The sequence below is a fragment of the Protopterus annectens genome, chromosome 2.part2 (genome assembly GCF_019279795.1).
Source record: "Protopterus annectens isolate FY-2018-M chromosome 2.part2, PAN1.0, whole genome shotgun sequence".
NCBI classification, from domain to species: Eukaryota; Metazoa; Chordata; order Ceratodontiformes; family Protopteridae; genus Protopterus; species Protopterus annectens.
Genome location: NC_056730.1, coordinates 1,122,163,258 through 1,122,186,197, shown reverse-complemented (window position 1 = coordinate 1,122,186,197; position 22,940 = coordinate 1,122,163,258). Strand labels below are relative to the sequence as shown.

Genomic DNA, 22,940 nt, shown 5'->3' with positions numbered 1-22,940 from the left:
AACTACCAATGTGCGAGCGCATTCTACTAGGGCAGCTGTCTCTTCAGCAGCCTTTTGCAGGAGGGTGGACTACACTTCCATACTGGAAGCGGCCATCTGGTCCTCAGTCCATACCTTTACCAAGCACTACAAGCTAGACTTGCTCTCTAGAGCCAGAACTGGGTATGCTAGGTCGATTTTACAGGGTCTTATAGACCAGGCCCTTTAACCTACCTCCCAGGTTCATATGTAAAGCTTTGGTATACCATACCTTCGTTTATAAGTTGCGCAACATAGAATGATTTTGTCACCACTGTAGACACGTGATGATCAAAGGCTAGATTACTGTATATATGTGTGTCCCTATGTCCCTGACTACTGGGTCAGCTCTAAGGGTGTGTTGTCTATATGATCGTTACCAGGGATGGATGACTTCCCAAAAGATACTATTATGTGTTTCTTGGCATTTAGTCCATGGCTCTGACACCAGTTGTTTGTCTGTGTCAGCCCCTCCCGGATAACTTTTGTGTCAGTTATATTAGATCTCTTTCAAAGGAATGCACTAATTTTTGTTTCTTGCTGGTGTGCATAATGATCCAGTACAAATGTTCTTTATGACCAAATAAGAGTTTTTGACCTCATCCTCCACTTTGAATGCTGTGACAATAGACTTACAATTTTTAGCAGCTACATTTCAATAACCCTTAAGTAAAGATAAGTGATGTGTGCTCCAAAGTAAACTCATACTTATTAAAATGTTATCATGGCATTTTGACATTATTTCCCATAACATGCCATTGACAAGTTAAAGCATTAAATGTCAATCCATACATAATTCATTGGGTAAAACACTGGTTCGTAGGTGGTTACTAGGCTTACAGTCGAGGGGACCATTTGGGAGCCTAGACCAAATTCTCAGTTGTTCCCAAGCACTGTCTGGTTAAATGACTTTTCCAAGACACACAGAAGGCAAATGAGAGTTAAGGGTATTGAACCTTGCACCAGAGGAACTATAGCTTACAGCTTTAACCCTCTATGCCAACTGCCAGGTTAAAGAAAAAACACAACATGGAAGAGCAGGGGGTTAGCAGTATATCTTGATGAGTATTATTAGTGGTTTCACACTGAGATCAGTACTTTTTTTAAGATTGTTCTCATTATAAAACTGAAAGTGAGCTCTGGATAACCAGTGTGCTGATGACTGTAAGCTGGATAGCTAGTTACTTCGGTAAAAAATGCCAAATTTTTTCCAAGGTGGTCCACAAAACATACTTTCCTGTTATAATACTAATGGTCTCACCTTTTAATTAGATAATGCAATGAGACTTAGAAACAATGCATGAATTGTGAATACAAAATAAATGTCCAAATCATAAAAAGACATGATCATTAAAGATTTTGCAAAGGCGGCAGACAATTTAATCTCTGATCGGTATGTAAACTCCAAAGTAACTAAAGCATATTATATAGACCATCTAATTGTAAAGGACATGTCTAGACACGCCAGAGAGATTATTGTACCATTTTATACCTCATGTAACTGATAATGTTATTGAACAGAGCTCTGTGTTTTATAGCCTAACAAGCTACCTGGAGCAACTTGAAAAGGTAAATAGCTCCTTATTAGAAAAAGTCAAGTGTCGAAACCAGGAACTGTCACTTTAAGGGCATGTCTCCCCAACCTGTACAGCAGCTCTGCCTTGTCTGCCAACCTCTCTACCTCGTGGGACATGCCTTTCTTACAGGTTACTTATGTTTGGCCTGTAAGGCAGTGAATGAGCCAGTTCTTCATGAAGGTCTTGGGGAGTCCATGCCTGTTTGGAAGCCTATTATTAAAATTTAGTAGCTGTAATAGAAAATAAAAGTGACATGCTTTACACAGCACATTCCAAAAAGATTAAATTAACAAGTTCATGGTGAGAGGTCAGGTCATTCGATTCCTTCTAAAATAATCATAATTTTTATGTTTGTAGTCAAGATGGAAATGCATCAGCTTGCTGTAACTCCTCCAACCTCATGTCTTCAGAGGGTATGAACAGTTGTATTAATTTGTCAGTTGGTTTTCTTTTACTTTTTGTTTGCAATCTAGCTGGAATAAAACAAAGAAATGCTTTGTTTTCTGTAGTGCTTAGGTCTGAAGCTTATTATCTGCAGGCCTGATGTTTTTATTTACTTCCACTGTGTGTGTGTGTGTGTGTGTGTGTGTGTGTGTGTGTGTGTGTGTGTGTGCGCGCGTGTGTGTGTCTGTAGTAAATGTGTTAATTACAGCAGAGGAATTTCCTCCGTATATGAGATGTATACGTCGTAAATATAATTGCACTGTACAGACAGTATAACTTCCAGCCATAGAAAAATGCATTACGACTGGATTACTGTGCAGATTGTCATAATAAACGTGCAGCATGTTCAGCAAAATGCAAAGAATATTTGTGTTTGTATTCACTGTAGGCCAATTATAAATTTGATGAAACAAACAGATAACATTTTTCTCCTATTAGGAATAGATGTGTAAAAAATTATCTAGGTAAATGTATCATTGAGATTGGTGACTCAGCTGAATGTCCCCTCCTGTCGTAGCTTAAATGACTTAGTTTTTAAAACCTGTTTTAAAGGCACATGTTTTAAATCTGAATGCCGCCATTTAGTTAATTTTATTTAAATGTATGTGAATTTATGTATTAATTGCTTGATAAAGTGCATGTGTGAAAGCTAGTGGTGTTTTAAACATTTTTATATTTGAATAAATTAACTACCAGTTTAGTAAGCCTGCTTTTATTTCATGCCATTTTACCCCCATGTCTGTTGAGCATTAAGCCTTCACTCACATACACACTACACTGTTTGAATGAGGCCATCATTATGCCTTCATGAGGGTACATTGAGCATTCAACAGCATGCAAGTCATGAGAACATTTTTTTTTTGTCCCTTACCATCATTTTGACAGCCTTTCCAGTGTCCCATGTCTATTGCTGAGTCTAACGACTACTCCAATTTACCCTGGAGAAGTGCCACTTTTTCTGCTGGGGCCAGCATTGATCCTAAGGACAACTAGGGGTTCCCTTTGTCATCTATTAAGCCTGAGTTTTTTCTGTCATTTCCTACCCAAACCCCCCATCAATGACTTTGATTGGGTGTCTTCAGTGGTGAACCTGCAATGGGGTATGTTGCAGTGCATCTCCCCATCTCCACAGCACCTCAGCCATGTCTGCCCACCTACCATCTCCTAGGACCATGCTTTCCAGTACACAATATCTCCACTAGGGATCATAGTGGGAGATGCCCACATCACCACCCACCCTTCCAGGACCGATCCATCATGTTGCTCTGTCAGTTGCCTGAGCCATGAATTGAACCCAGGTCACCTGGGTTGTAGTCAAGGCTTTATTACTCTATGCCACCAGAACAGCAGCATTTTCTTTTGACCTAAGCTGGTGGTGGTGATTACACTTCACCTCAGTGCAAGGGTCACCATTTTCCATCTGTTCATGCATTTATGCTCCCTTACAACGGTCAGCAGGGAATTGCATCACTGGATTGGGTGACCATACCATGTCTTTCCAAAATCAGCTTCCTGTATCATGACAGGTTTCTGCTGTTTTGCTAAAGCCTGGTCAGTTGAAGAACAGTATGAGCCAGGTGGGAACCACCATTCCTTCCCCAGGGTCAGCAAGTACATCTTTTCTGTCTGCACTGTCAGGCACCCTACCCTTGAACTGAACTCTGCTCATTTTGAGTGTATTTAGGGCTTTTATCCCCTGTGCACCACCAGTGCAGGCTGTTGCACTGTCTTTTTACTTCTGATGTAACTATACCATGGGCTGCATTTTGTCACTGTGAGCAGAATTTGTCCTCTCAAAAGTGATGGAAAATGACTGTAATACAGCTCAGCAACCTGGCTCATTCTAATCTCCATGTAAGTCTGTTGGTTGAGATTTGTCATTTCAGTATAAGATTATATGTTTGACACACTTTGATTCTTTTTGTGCATTTTTGGACATTAAATCTGGGTATTTCAGTAACAAATATAGTTATACCGTGATTTTAAGTGTAGATGTAGTAAAACAGCTGCATATTGATTTCTGAGTGCCAAGCCATAATCCTTGGTGACGCATTTCCTTTTTTCTCTGTACCAATATTTCACATGCTGGAAAACATGACTTTCAGGGGCAAAGAAGAAGTATTAGTTCTAGTTGTTATGTTATAAAAGCAAAATATAGGTATAGGTTCATAATTAGTTACTTGTCATATAGTCCAACAGACCATTAAGGAGTCTGGCCCATATTCTCAAGTGCCCCAAGCACTGTCTGGGTTAGTGACTTGTGCAAGGTCATAGGTCATACAGTATGGAAGTAAAAGTGGAGTGATTCAGACTTTGTACCTTTGGAACAAGAAGCAGCCCGTTAACAAGTCAAAGAGATAGTGCTGTGTGCTAACTGCCAGACATTGATTTTATGAATTGCGTATTTGTCTCCTATAAAAAGTGAATGTGTATTTGTTGTGAATTGACTCTATAAAGATCTGGGTTATGGAGGCTATGACATGATAATAGCAAAGAGCAGCTTGAAAGCCAAACACATGGGTTGTAACTTATGTTACTAAAAATGCAACAGATACAGACATGTCTCCCTTAACTCATACTATGCCCCAATGGATTGTGCCCCTTCTGACAAGGTACTTCAGCTCTGAATGTGAAGAAGTCACAAATATAACTTAATAATGTATTTCATCGTGTTGCTCTCAGGAGCATACAAAGACCCCCCTTTCAAGCTGTATCATGATTATTTTAACAGTGGTCCTGTAACTGCCCCGTAGTTTCATAAATAACTTGTCCCTGGGAAAAAATATAGCCATATTCTGTACACTTCTGATCTCCCAATAAGAAAATAAAAGCCCTAATGGTCACAAAAATATATTTCAGCTCGTTTCTGTTAGACGCATACAATGCTTCCAACTAGCCATGTAAGTGGACATTCAGCAGTTGTGTAACTACCCTGTGCTTTCATAGATGACATGCCTTCTCACCTCTAACCCTGAAATACAGACACCTTCTGTGTATAAATACAAATAATGACTACATTGATGTATTTCATCGTGTTGCTTATACTTTTCCCCAATAGCAATAATAATTTAACAGTGGTCATGTCACTTCCCTGTGCTTTACACATTTCCCTAGCCCTTAAAAAATGATAGCCACTTCTTGTGTAACCGTCTGATGTTTGTGAAGAAGGTGAAAGAAAAAAATGGCCACAGTTATGTTTTCAGTTTACTGTACAATCCTACTTCCACCATGATCACTCTAATAAATGTAATAAATAAATAAAATGAGTGAATGAATAAGTAAAACAGAAGTGGAATGCTGCAGTGGGCAGTGATTAATTTTAGTACTGCCCACATGTGGCATCTGGCTGCTATCCAAGAATTAAAAAGATAGCCTTCCAAGCTGGTAGAGTAACATTAGTGTTTTTTTATTTTTGTCTCTGAGCTAGGAGTTGTGTGATATTACATCCCATAATCCCTAAACGTGAGATGCTAATGTAGAAGTAATTCTACAAGCTTGGCTGGCCACAGAGGAATTTGTGGCAGGCTGGATTGTTGCCCATCCACTTTGATTTGGACAGGAGTGGTTTAACAACCTCTGGCTTCATTTGCACCTGTTTTCTTAAGTACTTCAAGACAGGGACGTAACACTTAGCTGCTGGTAGTACAAAGTATAGTGTGCTATAGCCAGGATGCACGTATGCTGCAAAGCATTCATTTATAGAAGTTATTGTATTGTTCTAAAAGTTGTATTGGTTCTTTTTTTATTTAAAACATTTTTACCTTGAAGATCACTTAAAGCAAACTCATTTGCCACTCCAGGCATGTGTACATTCCTCATTACTCTCCAAAAGCCACTGTACTTTTAAGTATGTTATTGAATTCTAGAGAAAGCTAATTAAAATGAAAAGGCCATTAAACCTGTACTGTTCTGCCATGTTTTGTGGTATAGAAGGGTAAAGTCCTGGCTGAAACCCAAGTAATAGCACAGGAGTTGGAACATCTCAGTGGGGAAAGGTCTTATGTGAAATCACCAATTCTAAGAGGGTAGGATGTGATGGGTTTTGTGTCATCCAAATGCCCTCTATAAGTAAAGACGTGTCTGATACAAATGGCCATAGGACCAAGAGGACATGGGCGTGGCACTTCTTAGCTAGTGATAGTTGTCCTTTTAGGTGTGTGTGTGTGTGTGGGAGCATGCACATATTATGGGGGGGGGTGTAGGGGTTCCCTCTGGTTATGTGGGTGCTCATGGCAGTCAACAGATTGCAGGGCTAGAGCCATAGGAAATGCCTTCAAACCTGTGCCAAGCTTGATGCAACTGCTGATGGGGCGGATGACACCGTAGTATGGGGACAAGACATTACTGTTGCCATAAGGCTCTGGTCAGGGCAAAGCCAGAATAAACTGGATGAGAGGCTGCCCTTCAAGTAACAAATTTGCTGAAGTTAGGGCATAGGCTAAGGCACTAAACTTTTTTGGGACTGCTCCTGAATGATGATCTCCTGTTAATGGCTGTCACCTCTGTACTTGGGATACCCTATGTGGGAGATTGAACAAGTCTGAGTCTGACTGGTGGAAGTGTTCCAGTCTAGCACTTACGAGGACAAAACTGACCGAAAACAAACTGTATAATTCTGGACACTGTTAAGGTGAATGCACAGTGACAGTTCAGCAAGCAACTCTATCCTGTAATGGCAGTGTTATAGGAGTGGCAGCATTTCAGTGACTTCTACAGCAAACATGTATATATTTATTTTTAGCAGTAAACCATGTTTAGATGTGGTTAATGCAAGGTTTACCAGTGGCTTTTATGGTTTGTTTAGGAGCGCAAAGCCTGATTGACCAAAGTTAGGCTTGGGTAATTTTGCATTACCACAACCCAAATGAGATTTATTGTTGTTATACAGTTTTCATTTATGTATTAGTTGTTTTATTTGTGTTATTTTTTTCACTGGCCATGGTGGTACAGTGGTTAGCATTGTCGCCTCACAGCAAGAGGTTCTTTGGTTCAATTCTCGGCTGGAGCACTTCCTGTACAGAGTCTGCATGTCCTCCCTGCGGTCAAGTGAGTTTTAAAGTCATGCAGTAGGTGTGTGTGTGTGTGTGTGTGTGTGTGTGTGTGTGTGTGTGTGTGTGTGTGTGTGTGTGTGTGTGTGTGTGCCTTCTGTGAAGGTTGTGCACCGGGATGGCAACTCATCATCATAAAAACCCCACTGCCAATCAATCTGCGGACCAGTAGTGATCCGCTGTGGTGACCAATAATGGGAGAAGCTGAAAGACGTTTTTTATTTGTGTTATTTCTGTCTTTTATTGTTACAATTTGTTTTATAAGAAAATACTTCTGAGTTCTATTTTTTAAAGTCATTTATGTAATGCATATTGCTTTTGATTTTATTCTGTGACTTTTTGCATTTTTTCAGGTTTTTTATTTGCATTCTGATTACATAGACTGTTTAAAGTTTTTTCCATCTTTAGGGTTCATTGTATTAGTAGTGTTGTTAATTTGAGATTGTTGTTGTTTTATGGTGCCTTTATAGTTTTTGCATCATCTCGTTGCACTGTAATAGTTTTTTAAGCAAGTATAGTTTTGGTTTAGGTAGGCAAGAATTGTTTTGAAACATTTATTTAAATGTACAAAAATGTTATTTTGTTAGAATGACATTTGTTTAGAAAATAAATGTGTATGTTTTTTAAATATGACATTCCGTTTTTCTTCCTGCTGCTGTGTTTTATACAATAGCATATGGAAATGGATTAAATGTTCATTGTGCAGATGTACAGGCTTTGCATGTCTCTTCAGCACATGCCTGAATGCAGTTCTGCCAGTTTATTTGTGAAGTTATTTGCCTTTGGTATTCAAGATGTACCTGTAGGAAGCTACTTGTATACAGGAATAAATGAAGTTGTTTTATGTGATTTTAAGAAGCTGGTCCTGTTTTAGTTTGCAAGATGATTTTCTTAACTTTCACCAGTTAAATGGAGAGAAAATTATAGTTTTTGTGAAAGCTGCCCTGATCCATGTTTCAGCAAGACTACCAAACTTGTTTGTGTGGGTGGTTGTGAATTTATCATGGGTACACTGTTAGCTGTACCCTGTCAGAATTTACATTTTTAAATGTTAATAACATTGTATCTTTAATACTGTGAATGGCTTAATTTATTTAAAATGGTTTTCCTAACATTGTAATACTCTCAAAAGTTGCCTGCAAAGTGTTGGTGACTTGGATTGTTAAGAGGCCATCCACCTGGGCCATCCTTCCTATTGCTTTGGCACTAATCATGATTTTAGTCACTCTTAGTTTCATTACCACAAAACCTCCTTCATTTGTTAGTTAGTGCTTTGATTTAATATTATTTAATTTGTTGGCAAATGTTGTCTCGTTCCCACACCTGCTAGGTAAGCATGTCTATCTTATCTTAAGAAGGATGTCACCATTTGCATGTATTTGTTAGTGGCTGTTAAAGAAGACGTTTGCTGTTCATAGGTTCATAGGTTAGTACTAAGCTAACTGCCCTTACAAGCCATTTTTTAAGCTTAGCCAGTTATCCCTTGTGAGACTCAAACCCTGCACCTTGTGCTTACAAGGCAAACACCTTAACCATTAGGTCACCCTGCCAATATAACCTTACAGGCATGCAGATCTACATTTTTTTTCTTTTACAGAACATCGTGCATTATGCTATTTATGCAACATTTTGTGTTGTTTTGACAGGTTTCATGTTGCTGTTAGTCAGCAGATGGAAATGTCTTACTAAAGAATTGGTAGCTGGAAGCTTTATAAAGGGGAAAGAATTCTTACAGGATTGCTAATTGAGGAAGGTAAGACGTTATCAGTGTATTTCTCCTGTATTAGTGGCTTGTAACTGTTCATATTAAGGAGAGAGCTAGTTGGTTGGTGTGGGTATTTAACAGATTGTACAGTTGTGAGTCTTAGAGGAGTCTGAGGTGAACCAACATTGCTGAATGTTAAGTGCCCTAATGTAAATTCTGATTAGTACCTCCTGAGGGGGTACTTAATCTTAACGTTGCATGCCGAATGTTGATGCCAATGAACATTTTTATTTCTATGTCCGTCCTTCTCATACCTGCCAATCACACCTCAATTTATTTGCTCAAAATTCTGGACAGTCAAAAATTATAGGGGGATAAAGGCACAAATATGAGGCAATTTTTAAATGGTGCTTATTTTTGATATTAAAACATTTAATATAACAGCATGCATTTTTTGAACAAGAAGTATGAAACTCTTAAAAAAAAGAAAAAAGAAAATGAAACTGTAATGACCAACATTATTGACTAACTGTGATCATCATGTGATTTGCCATTTTGCCATCAAATCAAATATTTTATGAAGGACAGGGAAAATATGAAGCAAAGTCAGGGACATGTTGCAAAATCAAGGACAGCTGAGAAGCATGCTGCCAGTCATTATCCCCTTGTTAAACTGCACTGCCATTTTGTTCCTTGGATTGCGCTGTACGTGATATTATTTCATGGGGTGGGGGATCCATGTTTCCCAGTGCAAATGTTCCTTGTTGTTCTTGTAACTGTAAGTAGTGATAGTGCAAGAGCTGGGCAGAGAAGGGGTTGTTGTCCAGGCAGCCTTAAAGGGTGGTTGTTATCCCCCCATTGGCTTAACCCAGTCTCTTGCGGCAACCTGATATTGGGTACAATGTCATCCTGCTCGAATATGCAAGTTTCCATGTGTATGCTGAGTGTGGGGGGAAAAAAAAAGAACATTACAGTACAGGTTGGTAGGTTGTCAAATCTCTAGCTATTTATGCTGCATATCACAAATAAATGGGTGCATATCAGTCATAGGTTATGTGGGTCACAGTCAGTGCTTTATCCCTTGGGCATGGGTGTCACAGAAAGAATTTCCTTTAATCTTATGTATTGATTATAGAGGCAAATACTGTGCCAGATTGGATAAGGATGTAAGAATACAGAGCAAAACTAGAAGAAAATCCTTGCAGTAAAATACAAGGCACAACGTGAAGAAAATCATTGCAGTAGGATACAAGGCACAAGCGTAAGAAAATTCTGTCAGTGAGATACAAGGCACAAGTAGAATAAAACTCTTGCAGTTAAGTAGTTAACGTTGCATGACCAATCGGAGCCCTGACTGCAGCAGTGGCTTGTAGTTAACGTTGCATGATTAGTCGGAGCCCTGACTGCAACAGTGGCTTGTAGTTAATGTTGCATGACCAGTAGGAGCCCTGACTGCAGCAGTGGCTTGTAGTTAATGTTGCATGATTAGTAGGAGCCCTGACTGCAACAGTGGCTTGTAGTTAACGTTGCATGACTAGTAGGAGCCCTGACTGCAGCAGTGGCTTGTAGTTAATATTGCATGATTAGTAGGAGCCCTGACTGCAACAGTGGCTTGTAGTTAACGTTGCATGACTAGTAGGAGCCCTGACTGCAGCAGTGGCTTGTAGTTAATATTGCATGATTAGTAGGAGCCCTGACTGCAACAGTGGCTTGTAGTTAATGTTGCATGATTAGTAGGAGCCCTGACTGCAGCAGTGGTTAGTAGGAGCCCTGACTGCAACAGTGGCTTGTAGTTAATGTTGCATGATTAGTAGGAGCCCTGACTGCAGCAGTGGTGTGTATTTAACGTTGCATGATTAGTAGGAGCCCTGACTGCAGCAGTGGTGTGTAGTTAACGTTGCATGATTAGTAGGAGCCCTGACTGCAGCAGTGGTGTGTAGTTAACGTTGCATGATTAGTAGGAGCCCTGACTGCAGCAGTGGCTTGTAGTTAACGTTGCATGATTAGTAGGAGCCCTGACTGCAACAGTGGCTTGTAGTTAACGTTGCATGACTAGTAGGAGCCCTGACTGCAGCAGTGGCTTGTAGTTAATATTGCATGATTAGTAGGAGCCCTGACTGCAACAGTGACTTGTAGTTAATGTTACATGACCAGTAGGAGCCCTGACTGCAGCAGTGGTGTGTAGTTAACGTTGCATGACCAGTAGGAGCTCTGACTGCAGCAGTGGCTTGTAGTTAAAGTTGCATGACTAGTAGGAGCCTTGACTGCAGCAGTGGCTTGATAAAACATGCGCATGCTAAATTGGATTGATAATCCTGTCTCTTGTTACTGTCACAACTTTTAAGTAACATTGCTGTATTTAAACATAATTGTACAAACTATTGTACTGAAGGGGTGAACTGACACAAAACTGTATATTTTTAATTTGTTTTTGGCTTCCACCGTCTCTTACTGACTTTGACTATGTCCTTTCCATTCTGACCGTTATCATGCAGTGTAGCAAAGCAGCTAATTTTGCACCTGTCCTGGAGTGATAGTGGGCCAAAAGTTTCCTTTTATTCTTAATTCTGCTGTGCTTGGGAGCAGACATAGTGACTTTAGCAAGTCATATGTGCAACTTACATGCACCTGTAGAATGTCTATTACTATATCTGGCCATCTTCTTAGGGTGGTTGCACCTGTTGTTTTATCTCAGTGGGTAATAATGGAGTGCCTCCTTCATCGCTAGGTAAAGGATAGCTGATGGTAAAGTTGTCAGGGTTTATCTACGAGCTGTCAACAGTATTTTTTTCAGCCAACTGTTTATCGAAAATTGAATAACAAAAGCGTTAACCAAAAAAGAAATTTTTTTTGCAGAGTGACAGACCCCCCCCCCCACCACTCAAACTTATACATACCAATTATATATACCAACTTCACAGTTGCTCCCCATTGAATAAATGTTGGAAACCCTATGAAAAGTGCACTGCCAGCTTTCAGATTACACTATGTTGTGGTGAAACTCACAGTGCCATTAGATTCTTACACTGTGCACTTAATTCACTCAACCACCCGTGTAGTGATCACCTGTAACTGTGTTAGTTGTCAGACTCTTCCTCACAACTGCCCTAAGCCCAAGTCATAGGTAGCAGCGACGTATACCTTGCCAGTGCCCAAGTGAGTGAATTTGGTGAAAGAGTAGTCTCATTTAATTTCAGACCAACATTTCTTTGTTCAATGGCACTGAACAGAATGCTTAAATTGTCTTTTCTCATTTTGGATCACAGCTATGCTTGTAGTCAAAATGTAGCTGCTTTTAGAGGGACAGGAGTGTGTGTGTGTGTGTGTGTACCCGGTTTGACCTTCTCGTTATTATTGTATTTCACATTTGCACTACATCAGTGTAGGACCCTTGCTCATAATCCATTGCAGCAGTGTTTGTATTCTTACGAGAGCAGAGGATTGAAAAGACTGTGGCGCACATTGTATGCTAATCTGAGCAGACAAACCTTGAGCGTAGCTTCCACTGCTGTCCTGCTCTTGCAGCCTGTTTCAGGTTAATTTTTTGCTTCCGCCAGTAAAGATAAAATGATGATTGCTTTCCTGTTTCCTGAGTCACAGGACAATGTTTTTTCTTCATTGATATTTATGATATGAATTTCAACAAATATTAGATATTACGTTTAAATAGGGTAATATTAGTATCCATTTGGTGTGTATGTATACCTTGAATTTTCATTTGAAGTAATTCCTTACTCTGCTCATTTTCTGTTTGCCTTTGCACTGCATTGCTTGCATAGCTTGCAGTTTTGTCTGTGTGATAGCTGACACCAGCAGGACTAATGAAGTAATTTGAGGTGAATAACGGTAATGTTACTTTTGTAAGACAATGCTATACTGTTCTTCAGTATTGTGCTTAATGTTCCTTTGTAAGCGTGTTTTTCTTTACATGTTAGGCAAAGGTTAGCAATTGCCAGAAGATGAAGATAAGCAACAGTATCACAGAATATGCTTTTAATGAGTGCAGATTAGTTATATTTTTGTGATGTTTAAAGACAAATCCCTGTAGGTAAACTCACTTCACAGCCATCAGCACTGCCAAGGTGGTACAGTAGAGCTCAGATTTAAACACAGCACTATGCCAGTAATCATACTAATCATTTTCTGGCAGTATGCATGGCCTGAAGTGGAAGAACTTGATGAGATTAGCCTTTTGTCAGTTAATGCAAAGGCCTTCTACATCATTACTAATGTCTGAAATTTGTCATAAGCTGAAAATGTGTCTACTTTACCAATATGTTGTTTAAGCTAGTATCCAGACTAGAATATTCATGTGTGACATTGAATAAATTATCATCATATCATCCATCGGGTGCAACAAAGTGAATCCATTAAAACAAAAGAACACATGCACAAGTTCTTTAGTGTGTGACCCATGCCTTTTGAGTCTGTGTGAAGCATGCAGAGGGACTGCAAGAAGTGGTAAAGCAGTTAACTGGCAAGAGCATAATAGACTGAAAAATTAAAACTTGTGCAGTCTTATTGGTATTGCTTAGATTTAACAGCTAAGAATGTGACACATCTACCCTACATTACCAGGTTTGTTTCAGGTAAAACCTTGCATACTGCTTCTTCGGTCAGGTCTAACTCACCTTAGTTATCTACTGCACTCAGCAGCTATGGGTGAGTGGGTCTTGAACCATGGGCTTCTGCAGAGTGTAATGAATCTTCAGCATCACTGATAGGGAGTGTCCATTATCTTTTTTAATGTGCCATGCCCCCCCCACCCCCATTTGGGATTTAGGCTGTCCAAGACGTAGTGGAATACAAATATGGTTCGTTATACAGTATTTGACTACTGGTGTTGGATATTTCCTCTGAATAGGGTTACCTGAGCATAAAGGATATTCCTTCAGTGACCAAAGGTAAGGGGACCAAAGGAAGGAGTTACTGTGATGCTTGTAGATTCTTCCAGTGACCATTCTTCTGTTGAATGTAGTCTCCAAAATTGGATCACCGGCCATCTACTACAGTGGTAGGCCAGGAGAACAGGCAGACAATGCAGATAAAAAAAAAAAAAAAACCTCCAGAACTGCATTATATTTTGTGATGACTTTGACCAGGAGCACACCAGAAGAATAGCTGCAAGGGGAAGGCTCAACTGTCTTTCCACTGTTTTTTTTCATATTACTTGGAAAGTGCATGAGGTGTGTGTGTGTGACTTGCTAAGCTAGTCCAGCATTTTAGGGCATCTTCATTTTCCAGTTTGTCATTAGTGCAGCTCAGAAGCCTTACTGATTCCTTAACCACACCTTTCATTCTTTCCTTTATCATGTTTAAGGTCATAGTAAGGACGCTCTTTTCATTGTTGCCGGAATGTAAGTGTAAGCCAATTAGTTACTCAAGTAAACCTTCCTCACATTTACAGTAGTGTTTTAGGCTATCTGGCTTCATTTTGGATAAGATACTTATCTTGTATTTGTTTCTAAGTTAGAACCTAGTGTACAGTGTAAGGTAAGTCAGGTAACAGTTTGATAGTCTGAAACTCTTTGGTGTAAATCCAAGAATAGCAAGACTGATTGAACAAAAATGCGGACTTGCATATATGAAGTCTAAGAATGCTATCCTTAGAGTATTTCCTTTTTTCCAATCTATAGCCATCTTAGAGTTGGTATATACGTAAGTGAGGGCCTGCCCTGTAATTCAGGGGGTGCCTGTATCCTCATGTTCTTCTCTTGTTTAGGTCATTTTCTTTGATAGCTACAGCAACATGTGTGTGTCTCACTGAGTTCTTCTGTGATGGCTCTTATAATGAATATGTTTACTTTCTGTTGATGCTGTCATTTGTGAACCACTTGCTATGATGTTCCTGTTTGAGTATTTGCATATTCACAAATAGTGTATTACAGATACCATCCTATGTGACTGCAGTATTGTAACCTTACTTGTTGAGTGTGGTAGTTAAATGGATTTTATAAATATAGTCATAGGTTCAAAGGTAGGTACTAGGCAATCTGCCCGAAGGCATTTATAAGCCTAGCCAGAATGTGTTGGCTTTCGCCGCCCCCTTAGATTAGTTCCCTGTGCTTCTGTCCAGCAGAGCCACTGAAGTGTTCCCCGGGGTAAATTTATGTTTCCCATTCACTCGTCAAGGTTTCTCTTGAAGAGTGTTAGCGAGGAGCTCTGCCTAATGTAGATTGAAATCTTGTTCCAGGGCATGGGAAGTCTCTGGGACAGGAATCTATCCCTCCAGCACGTCTTATTTATTGTTGTGGTGAGGTTTAGATCCCTAGGGCGTGTGGCTCACAGGGATAAGGTTTTCTTTAGGTGGAGCATGTCCATCAATTCTGGGTTGGACATGGCCTTGTATGTCAGACAGAGATCACCTCTGAGTAGGCGGTATGCAACTGAGTACAGCTGAAGTTTCTTCAGTTGAGCTGCATAGGGCATCTGTTTGAGACCAGTGATCCTCTTGGTGAGGTACTTCTGTGGTCTTTCCAGCTGTTGCTGGTGTCTTGTAAGGTACATCCCAAATGGGGCATTGTACTCTATGATGGGTCTGATGAGTGATGAGTAGAGGGGCACAATGACCTCTTTTTGATCTGGATGCGAACCTTTTGTGATTAGGTGGGCCATATAGAAGGATTTTCTAACCACTTTGGCAATGTGATTATCAAAGGAGAGATTACTATCAACTTGGGTCCCCAGATCCCCTATTATGTCTTCCGTATTTAGGGGACTACCACCTATGTGGTAGTTTGTGGGTACTTTGTTTTTTCCTAAGGGGATGACTATGCACTTTTTGGCATTTAGCTTGAGGCCATGATTTTGACACTAGGTATCCGTCTCAGTGAGACCCTTTTGGAAGATGTCTGTGTCAGCTGGAGAGTCAGTTATAGCTCCTAGTTTGCAGTCATCTTTGAACTTGGTCAGCCATAGTCCTCCTGTGCTTGCCTGTACCTCTGAGAAGTATATGGCGAACAAGAGGGGTCCTAGGACTGAGCCCCTGGGGAACGTCACTTGTAACCGGTTTAGCGTTGGACCTAGCTCTCGCAACGCTCACCATTTGGGTTCTCTCCGTGAGCCAGTTGGCAACCCATCTTGTGACATAGGGGTTTATGTTCAGGCTGGTGAGCTTGTCTATAATACCAGAATGGGGAATGGTGTCAAAGGCCTTTGAGAGGTCTAGGTAGGCTGTGTGTACCACCTTTCCCTCGTCTATAGCCTTGGTAACTGTCTCAAAGAAGTCCACCAGGTTTAGGAGGCATGATCTACCCTTAACAAAGCCGAACTGGGTAGGGTCCAGTGTTTGGAAGTTCCCAATGGCTCTGCTAATGAGTTCCATGATGATGCGCTCCATAGCCTTGCAGACCAAGCTAGTCAGGCTTATAGGGTGATAGTTCCTGGAGTCTGTTGTGGCTCCACCTTTGTGGAGTGGAATAACCGTTGCTGTGCGCCACTCTATGGGCACATAGCCTGTGGAGAGGCTGAGTTTGAACAGTGTGTTTAGGTGAGGGGTTAGTTCGTCTTTGAGCTTGTGTAGGACGCAGCCTGGGACACCGTCCGGTCCCATTGATGCTGTGTTTTGGCTTTAGAGAGGGCTATTTTAACCTGAGTGTCTGTGATTTCAGGGGCTGTACATTTTTCTGGTATGGTTATGGGCCCTTTTAGGGGTGAAGGGGGGTGAAGTTTGCACTGAACTTGTCTGCCTGGATGTTGGTGATATCGGTCGGTTCAGTGTATTTTGTGCCATTCTGCACTAACTCTGAGCAGATCTGAGCATTGCCACTTAGATTCTTGACATAAGCTAAAGAATGCCTTGTGGTTATCTTTGGAGTCCTTGGCAATTTTTCTTTCGAAGCTTGCCTTGGATGATTTTATGAGGGATCATAGTTTCTTGCTGATACTGATCAGGGATGTCTTCCCTTCTTGGGATTTTACTCTTTTCTGTACTCGTTTGCGCCTTCTATTGTATAACTTGTTTATGGCAGGGGTCCACCAGACTGGTTTCCTTTTCTTGGAGGAGTGAATCTTGGTTTTGCTTGGGATAGCACGATCCATGCATTCTTGTAGGTGCCCATAGAATGCATTTGTAAAGGATTTTGCAGCTTGGACAGTGTTATCTTTTAGCATGGGGGGCTTTGAAACTTTCCACCTCGGTCTTAAGTAACTTGAAGTTTGCTTTTGAAAAGTTTTTCATGGTGGTTTTCTTGTCCGGGGGTGGGGGTGGAATGTGGATATCCAAAGTGATTTGTTTATGGTCAGATCTAGCCAGCGAGGGGTTGACTTCCAGTGTGGAACACCGGTCGCCCATGTTGGTGATGACCAGGTCCAATATGTTGTCACCTCTGGTGGGAGTGTTGACCAGTTGATCCAGGGCATTTGAGTTTATAAATTCTTGGAAATGTTGGGCAAGGGAGTTAGTACTTGAGTAGTTCTCCCAGTTAATGTTTGGGTAATTGAAATCACCCAATATTAGGGAGTTTGGTAGGACCTTTATGTTTCCCAGTGTTTCCAGAAAAGTGGAATGGGGGTCCTGGGACATGGTGGGTGATCAGTAGCAAACTACAATTTGAATTGCAGTTTTGCCCATTGTTAGTTGCATATGGATAATCTCTGAAGCATCGTGCTGTGCCACTAACCTAGAGGTGTGGATATCCTTGATGAATATGGATACGCCCCCGCCTTTTGTATTTCGGTCCGGGTTCTGTGGCTGAAATGTATGGTATGAGTTGTAGCCTGGTAGTGCTGGGGAGCTCACTGGAGCCTTAAACCAGGTTTCTGTTACTGCACATGTATCGATTTTCTCCATACTGAGGAGTGCAAGTGCGTGCATTTTGAGGTTTAGACTTCTGGCATTGAGTAGCATTACCCTCAGTTTTTTGTTACTTGTGCTGTTTACGGCGGTGGGTTTGTCTCTTGAGCCTTGCCTAAAAAAGGCACTATGGGGTTGGCAAGAGCCTTGGCCAGTATTCGAAAGCCTAAGGGTGACAGGTGCAAGCTGTCTGTAACGAAGCAGCGTGGCTTGTCGAGCATGTCATCCCAGGTGGACAGACACTGGATCCCCTTTGAATGACACCAAAACTTAGCCAATTGTTGAAATTGCTAATTTTTTTCTTTATACTGTGGTGTCATTCTTGGTGAGGGCAGGATGCTACTTAGGGTCAGGGTCATACCGGCCTGGGCTACATGATCAGAGAGCTCTTCCATGTCTCTTTTCATGTAGTCCAGGGAGGTATGGCTCAGGTCATTCACACCAACATGGACAATGACAGAGTTGTATTTATACTTGTTCTGGAGTGACCTGAGTGCTTGTGTTATGTGGCAGATCCTGGCACCCGACAGGCAGCTAACAGGAACCTTCTCCTTATTCAGCCTAGTGAGTGGGACGTCAGTGTGCCTGACTATAGAGTCACCTATTACTAGTATGTTGGGTATGTTATTTTGCCTTAAGGGCTGTGATTTGTGAAGTATGTGTTTCATGGTTTGTGTTGGGGGGGGGGGTGGAGGTTGCTTGGATGTCTGCTTTGGAGGTCTCTGTTGCTTTTGCAGATTTTTATTTAGAGCCTCATACTATGTTTTCGTGTATTTATATGTGTTTTTTGCCGGTGCTGGTTTAATGGGTCTTTGTGAGACTGGTGGTGTGATGCAAATATATCCCTTTTCCTCTTGACTGTCTGATCCAGTCTTGGGTTGAGAGAGTTTAGCCTCCAGTTTGGCTGTATAATTGCATCTCTCGCATGTATTAGTGTTTGGTGGTAGGAGGAGAGGGATGTCTGTGTACATAAAGCAGTTGTAACATTGCCTCAAAATGCCCAGATTCACCAGTTGGACTGGAGAGTACACCTGAAACTGCACTTTGGACATGCCTGGATAGGTATAGTGAACTGTTTTACTGGATGGCTGGTAAGGTCGAATAGAAAGCCTTGTCCTTCTGTACATTATGAGGGGGGTTCTAGTGCTACAGTTTATAAGTGCTTGCTATGAGTTTTGAGCAAGTGCCAGGCTGAGAAATGAATGGCTTGAGTGCTTAAGTTGAAAGTTTGTCTAGTTCCAAGGGAAAAATTGAAGCGGAGACTTTGTGGAGCTGGAAATAGTTATACCCTAGCTAACCGGCACTGCCTGGATGCAAAACCAGACAAATGCATTTTTTATAACAGGGAAATGAAAGAGATAGAAATTAGCCCAAAATGGCCAATAAACTACTAATTTCTGGGCTGAAATCACTTCTCCAGGGACAGATAGGCTGCTCAAAGCTCCCCTCTCTCACAGGTGAACAGAGAAACTTCCTTCTAACCAAGTAAGGAATGGGCAAACACAGAGATTTGTAACACAGCCCTGAATTCAGCACTACAATCCAAAACAGAACGAAACACTGGTAAGGTAAACCAAGTCCAGGTCCCAGATAAATGCCAGCCGAAAAACCAGCGTAATATAAAAACAACTCAATTTAATAATCCACAAGACCAAACACAAAAAAACAAGGAATTCATAAAAATAGCCATAAAACACTTCCACTACTAAGCGCTTTCACCCGTTAAACATTCGGGCATATTCAGAGTAGTGAAATCACAATGAGATCAACTTCCTTAAATAAATTTAAAACATCCCGCCCTTTAGCTCAACCAATCGCAACAAAATGTGCATTCTTAAAATATTCAAGGGTGAAAAGCATGTTACAAAATATAAAAATATACAAAAAAATATATATATAAAAATATATTTAAATGTATGAAATTTGTAAACCACATAGATAAATATAAATATAAATGTTGTATATATACTAAATGTTATATATATATATATATATATATATATAAAGATCATATATATATATATATAAAAAGGTCAGTTGTAAATAAAACTAGATCTGTATTTTAAAATACTAGACAATGATATAAACTCATTAATACCAGGGGGCCTAGATGCATCTAATCTAAGTTGCCACAGGGTTTCTCGAACTTCAAGCAAAATCTTAAAATTGCCCCCTCTATCGTCGGGTATTCTGTCGACAACAAAAAATAAAAATTTGTTGAAATTCTCACACTTAACACTGTGCGTATAAAGGGCATTGCTTGACCTCTTGTTCCTAATGTCCCTCAGGTGTTCAAGAATTCTTACCCTAAGTTTCCTAATGGTCTTACCTATGTAAAATGAAGGGCAACTAAGACATGTAGCAATATAGACCACCCTCCTGGTATTACAGTTGCAATACCCTGGACACTTGATAGATCTGTGGAAGTTCTGAACTACCACGTAAGGACCATTATTAATGTACCTACATACACTACATGACCCACATTTATTCATTTTAGAGTTTCCATAAGGTCCGTTCTTAGTACTTTCCCTTTCCATCAACTCTTTCAAATTCATCCCTCTGCTAAATGTAAAAAGCGGCACGTTACCAATAACTTGCTTAGTGTCACTGTCCATAATATATTGCCATGTTTCCCTTAAAATTTTTGCCACTCTATCAGCATACCCATTAAAGGGTAGTATCATAGCTCTTTTAAAATTTTCAAACTCAATAGAAGAGGTTCTGTTGACAGGCCTATTGGTCTCTTTTATTAATCCGTCTAACAGGATTGGTCTAAAGACTAAATGCCTTTTACCACCAACCTCATTTCTGATGTTGATCAAAAAATCCAGAGGATAACCTCTATCTAAAAACATATCTACTAAATTCTCAATTTCCAAATCATATTTAGCATCTTCACTAATTAACCTAGAAAGCCTGACCATCTGTCCCTTCACAACATTCTTTTTTTGATAAAGTGGATGGCAGCTTTGGAAGTGCAAAAAACTATTTGAATAAGTTTCTTTACGAAAAATATTCGATTCTAATCTAATCACTCCTTCACTCTCACTAGTATAAAGTGTGATGTCAAGATAATTGCACCTATTACCGTGTATCTTTTAAGTAAATTTGAGAAAACTAGTAGCATTGTTGAGATAATCTATAAAGGTATGTATTATGTCAGCTGGTCCTCTCCAAAAAATTAACAAATCATCAAGGTACCTCAGATAAAGTGACACATGCCTCATGTAAGTTGATGTAAACACTTTGTCCAATTCCCACTGTGCTAAAACAAGATTAGCATAAATTGGTGCATATTTTGCGCCCATGGCTACACCTGTTACTTGTTTATACAGTTCTCCCTCAAAAGATCAAAAGTTGTTGGATAGAATGAGTTCCATTAGGTCAACTAAAAGTGACCGTTTCAGTGTATGCATGTCACAAAATTTTTCAATACAAGTTCGAAACATTTCTAATCCTTCCACCTGAGGTATAACTGAAAACAAGTTGATAACATCTATTGTCACCATAATGAAAGGGCCGTCAAAGTGTTTTTGTCTAATGACATCCAAACAATGCCAGGAGTCACGCAAAATATGTGTGAAATGATTAACAATGTTTTTACAGTAAAAATCCACAAAGGAAGCCATAGCTTCTGTCTTGGAGCCCCTAGCTGAAACAACAAAAGGTGGATTACTCATATTTTTGTGGATCTTTGGTATTCCAAAAATAGATGGCGTTACAGGAGCTTCAACTGATAAAAAATGAAAATCATTGTTGTCTATAATACCTTCCAATAACCATTCATATAAAATCCAATCAATTTTGGAATAAGCCATATTCAACTCATTACGTGACACCCTGGTATAAGAGTTAGTATCATTGAGTAAACATGACATTCTGTTAGAATAATCAGTAGACATCATAATCACAAATCCCCCACCTTTATCAGGTTATATCACTCGAAACTGATTGTAAGATGTTAACTCACGTAAACAAAAACGTTCACCTGCAGTCAAGTTATCTGCTTGGTAATCAGTCGCTCTACTCAACCTTATAATCTGCATTTCACACATAGACTCAAAAACTTGAATACAAGGGTGGGTTGGAGGGATAAATGTACTTTTCCTTTTAGGCCGTGGAAATTGTTCCTTGGACAAACTGGGATTCTTAAAAAAATACATCTGTAAATTTAGTTGTCTAGTATACAACCTCAAATTAACTAACATTTTGGATATATCACTTCTAAACTTTGGTACAAAAGTAAATCCCTTCTCAAATAATGAAAGGTGATCATTGGTCAACTTAAAATTAGTAAAATTATATAAGTAAACATTGTTAACCTTCACAAGCTTACATAATATGTCATCAGCATCAAAATCAAAGTTGCAATTAAAAGTCCCACCTGGATCATTTCCTGCTAACAAAAAAGATGTAGAATCTGAATGAAAAACATGAGTGTCACCAGTAAATTGAAATTGTACCTGTGGTGAATGTGATATGGGGAGAACAACCTCCTCACTGCAAACAAAGAAATTTTGTAAAAATTCAGGTGGTGGTGCTTTGTTGTCTTGCAAAGAAGTTACAAAGTTCCTGGGACAAATATCCTCCTGTAAAACAAAATCATTAAGACCTTCATCAGAACTGTTAGTGTCAGTAGAAGTAGTGATAGGTGTAATAACTAGACCCTCTGCCTTCTGTTGTTGTAAGGTCCCTCGTGTATTCGTCCCCGTGATGGTGGCCCGTAAAAGCGTTGGTTGCGCTCCCGAATACGTTCGGAGCGCCTCGGGGGAAGGGGGTCTAAAAAATCATCGTTCACATCAAATAAATCAATATCAGTCCCACAATCATTGTTGACTTCACCCCTTGGTGATAACTCTTGAACAGAGTGAATATCACCTGAAGGCAGCGTATGCGAGTAACCTTCGGAACTCGAACCATTGTGAAAGTTAATTTTTGGAAATTCTCTAAAATGAGTGTATACCTTAGAATTGGTATAATGGTAGGTATCTCTCTTAAGTTTTAGGGACTTCAGTTCTAATCCCTTGCTCACAAAAGTATCAATCTTGTGTAAAATACTGTCGTATTGGGACTTATTGAATTCAAAAAGAAGGTCCATGGTAATATTGTCATTGATTTGCCCCAATTCTGTTTTCAATAAGTCTAACATTTGGTTATTATTACGAATAATTATACTCATAAGTTCTAAACCCATACGGTCAAAAAATTCAAGAAGTTCATTGAATCCATCCGACCCTGCAATAAACCCAGATGGAAGTTTAAACATCCTCAAGCCCTTCGGCACCTGTTTGAGTGTAATAGATTTTTCCAAAAAGGCATTATCCATCTGCAATGACTTAAACTTTTTAAGT

At 40.0% G+C, this 22,940-nt stretch overlaps 1 protein-coding gene across 8 annotated transcripts in view; it reads left to right on the top strand.

The window, feature by feature from the left end:
• Positions 1 to 22,940, top strand: part of APBA1 (amyloid beta precursor protein binding family A member 1) — a 1,810,703-nt gene that overhangs the window by 229,405 nt on the left and 1,558,358 nt on the right. For 7 of the 8 annotated variants that reach the window (XM_044064355.1, XM_044064360.1, XM_044064357.1 and 4 more), the window contains exon 2: positions 8,734 to 8,840. The exons of the other annotated variant lie outside the window; for it this stretch is intronic. The gene's annotated coding sequence lies outside the window, so the exon portion shown is untranslated. The remainder of the gene's footprint in view (positions 1 to 8,733; positions 8,841 to 22,940) is intronic. 8 annotated transcript variants of the gene reach the window in all.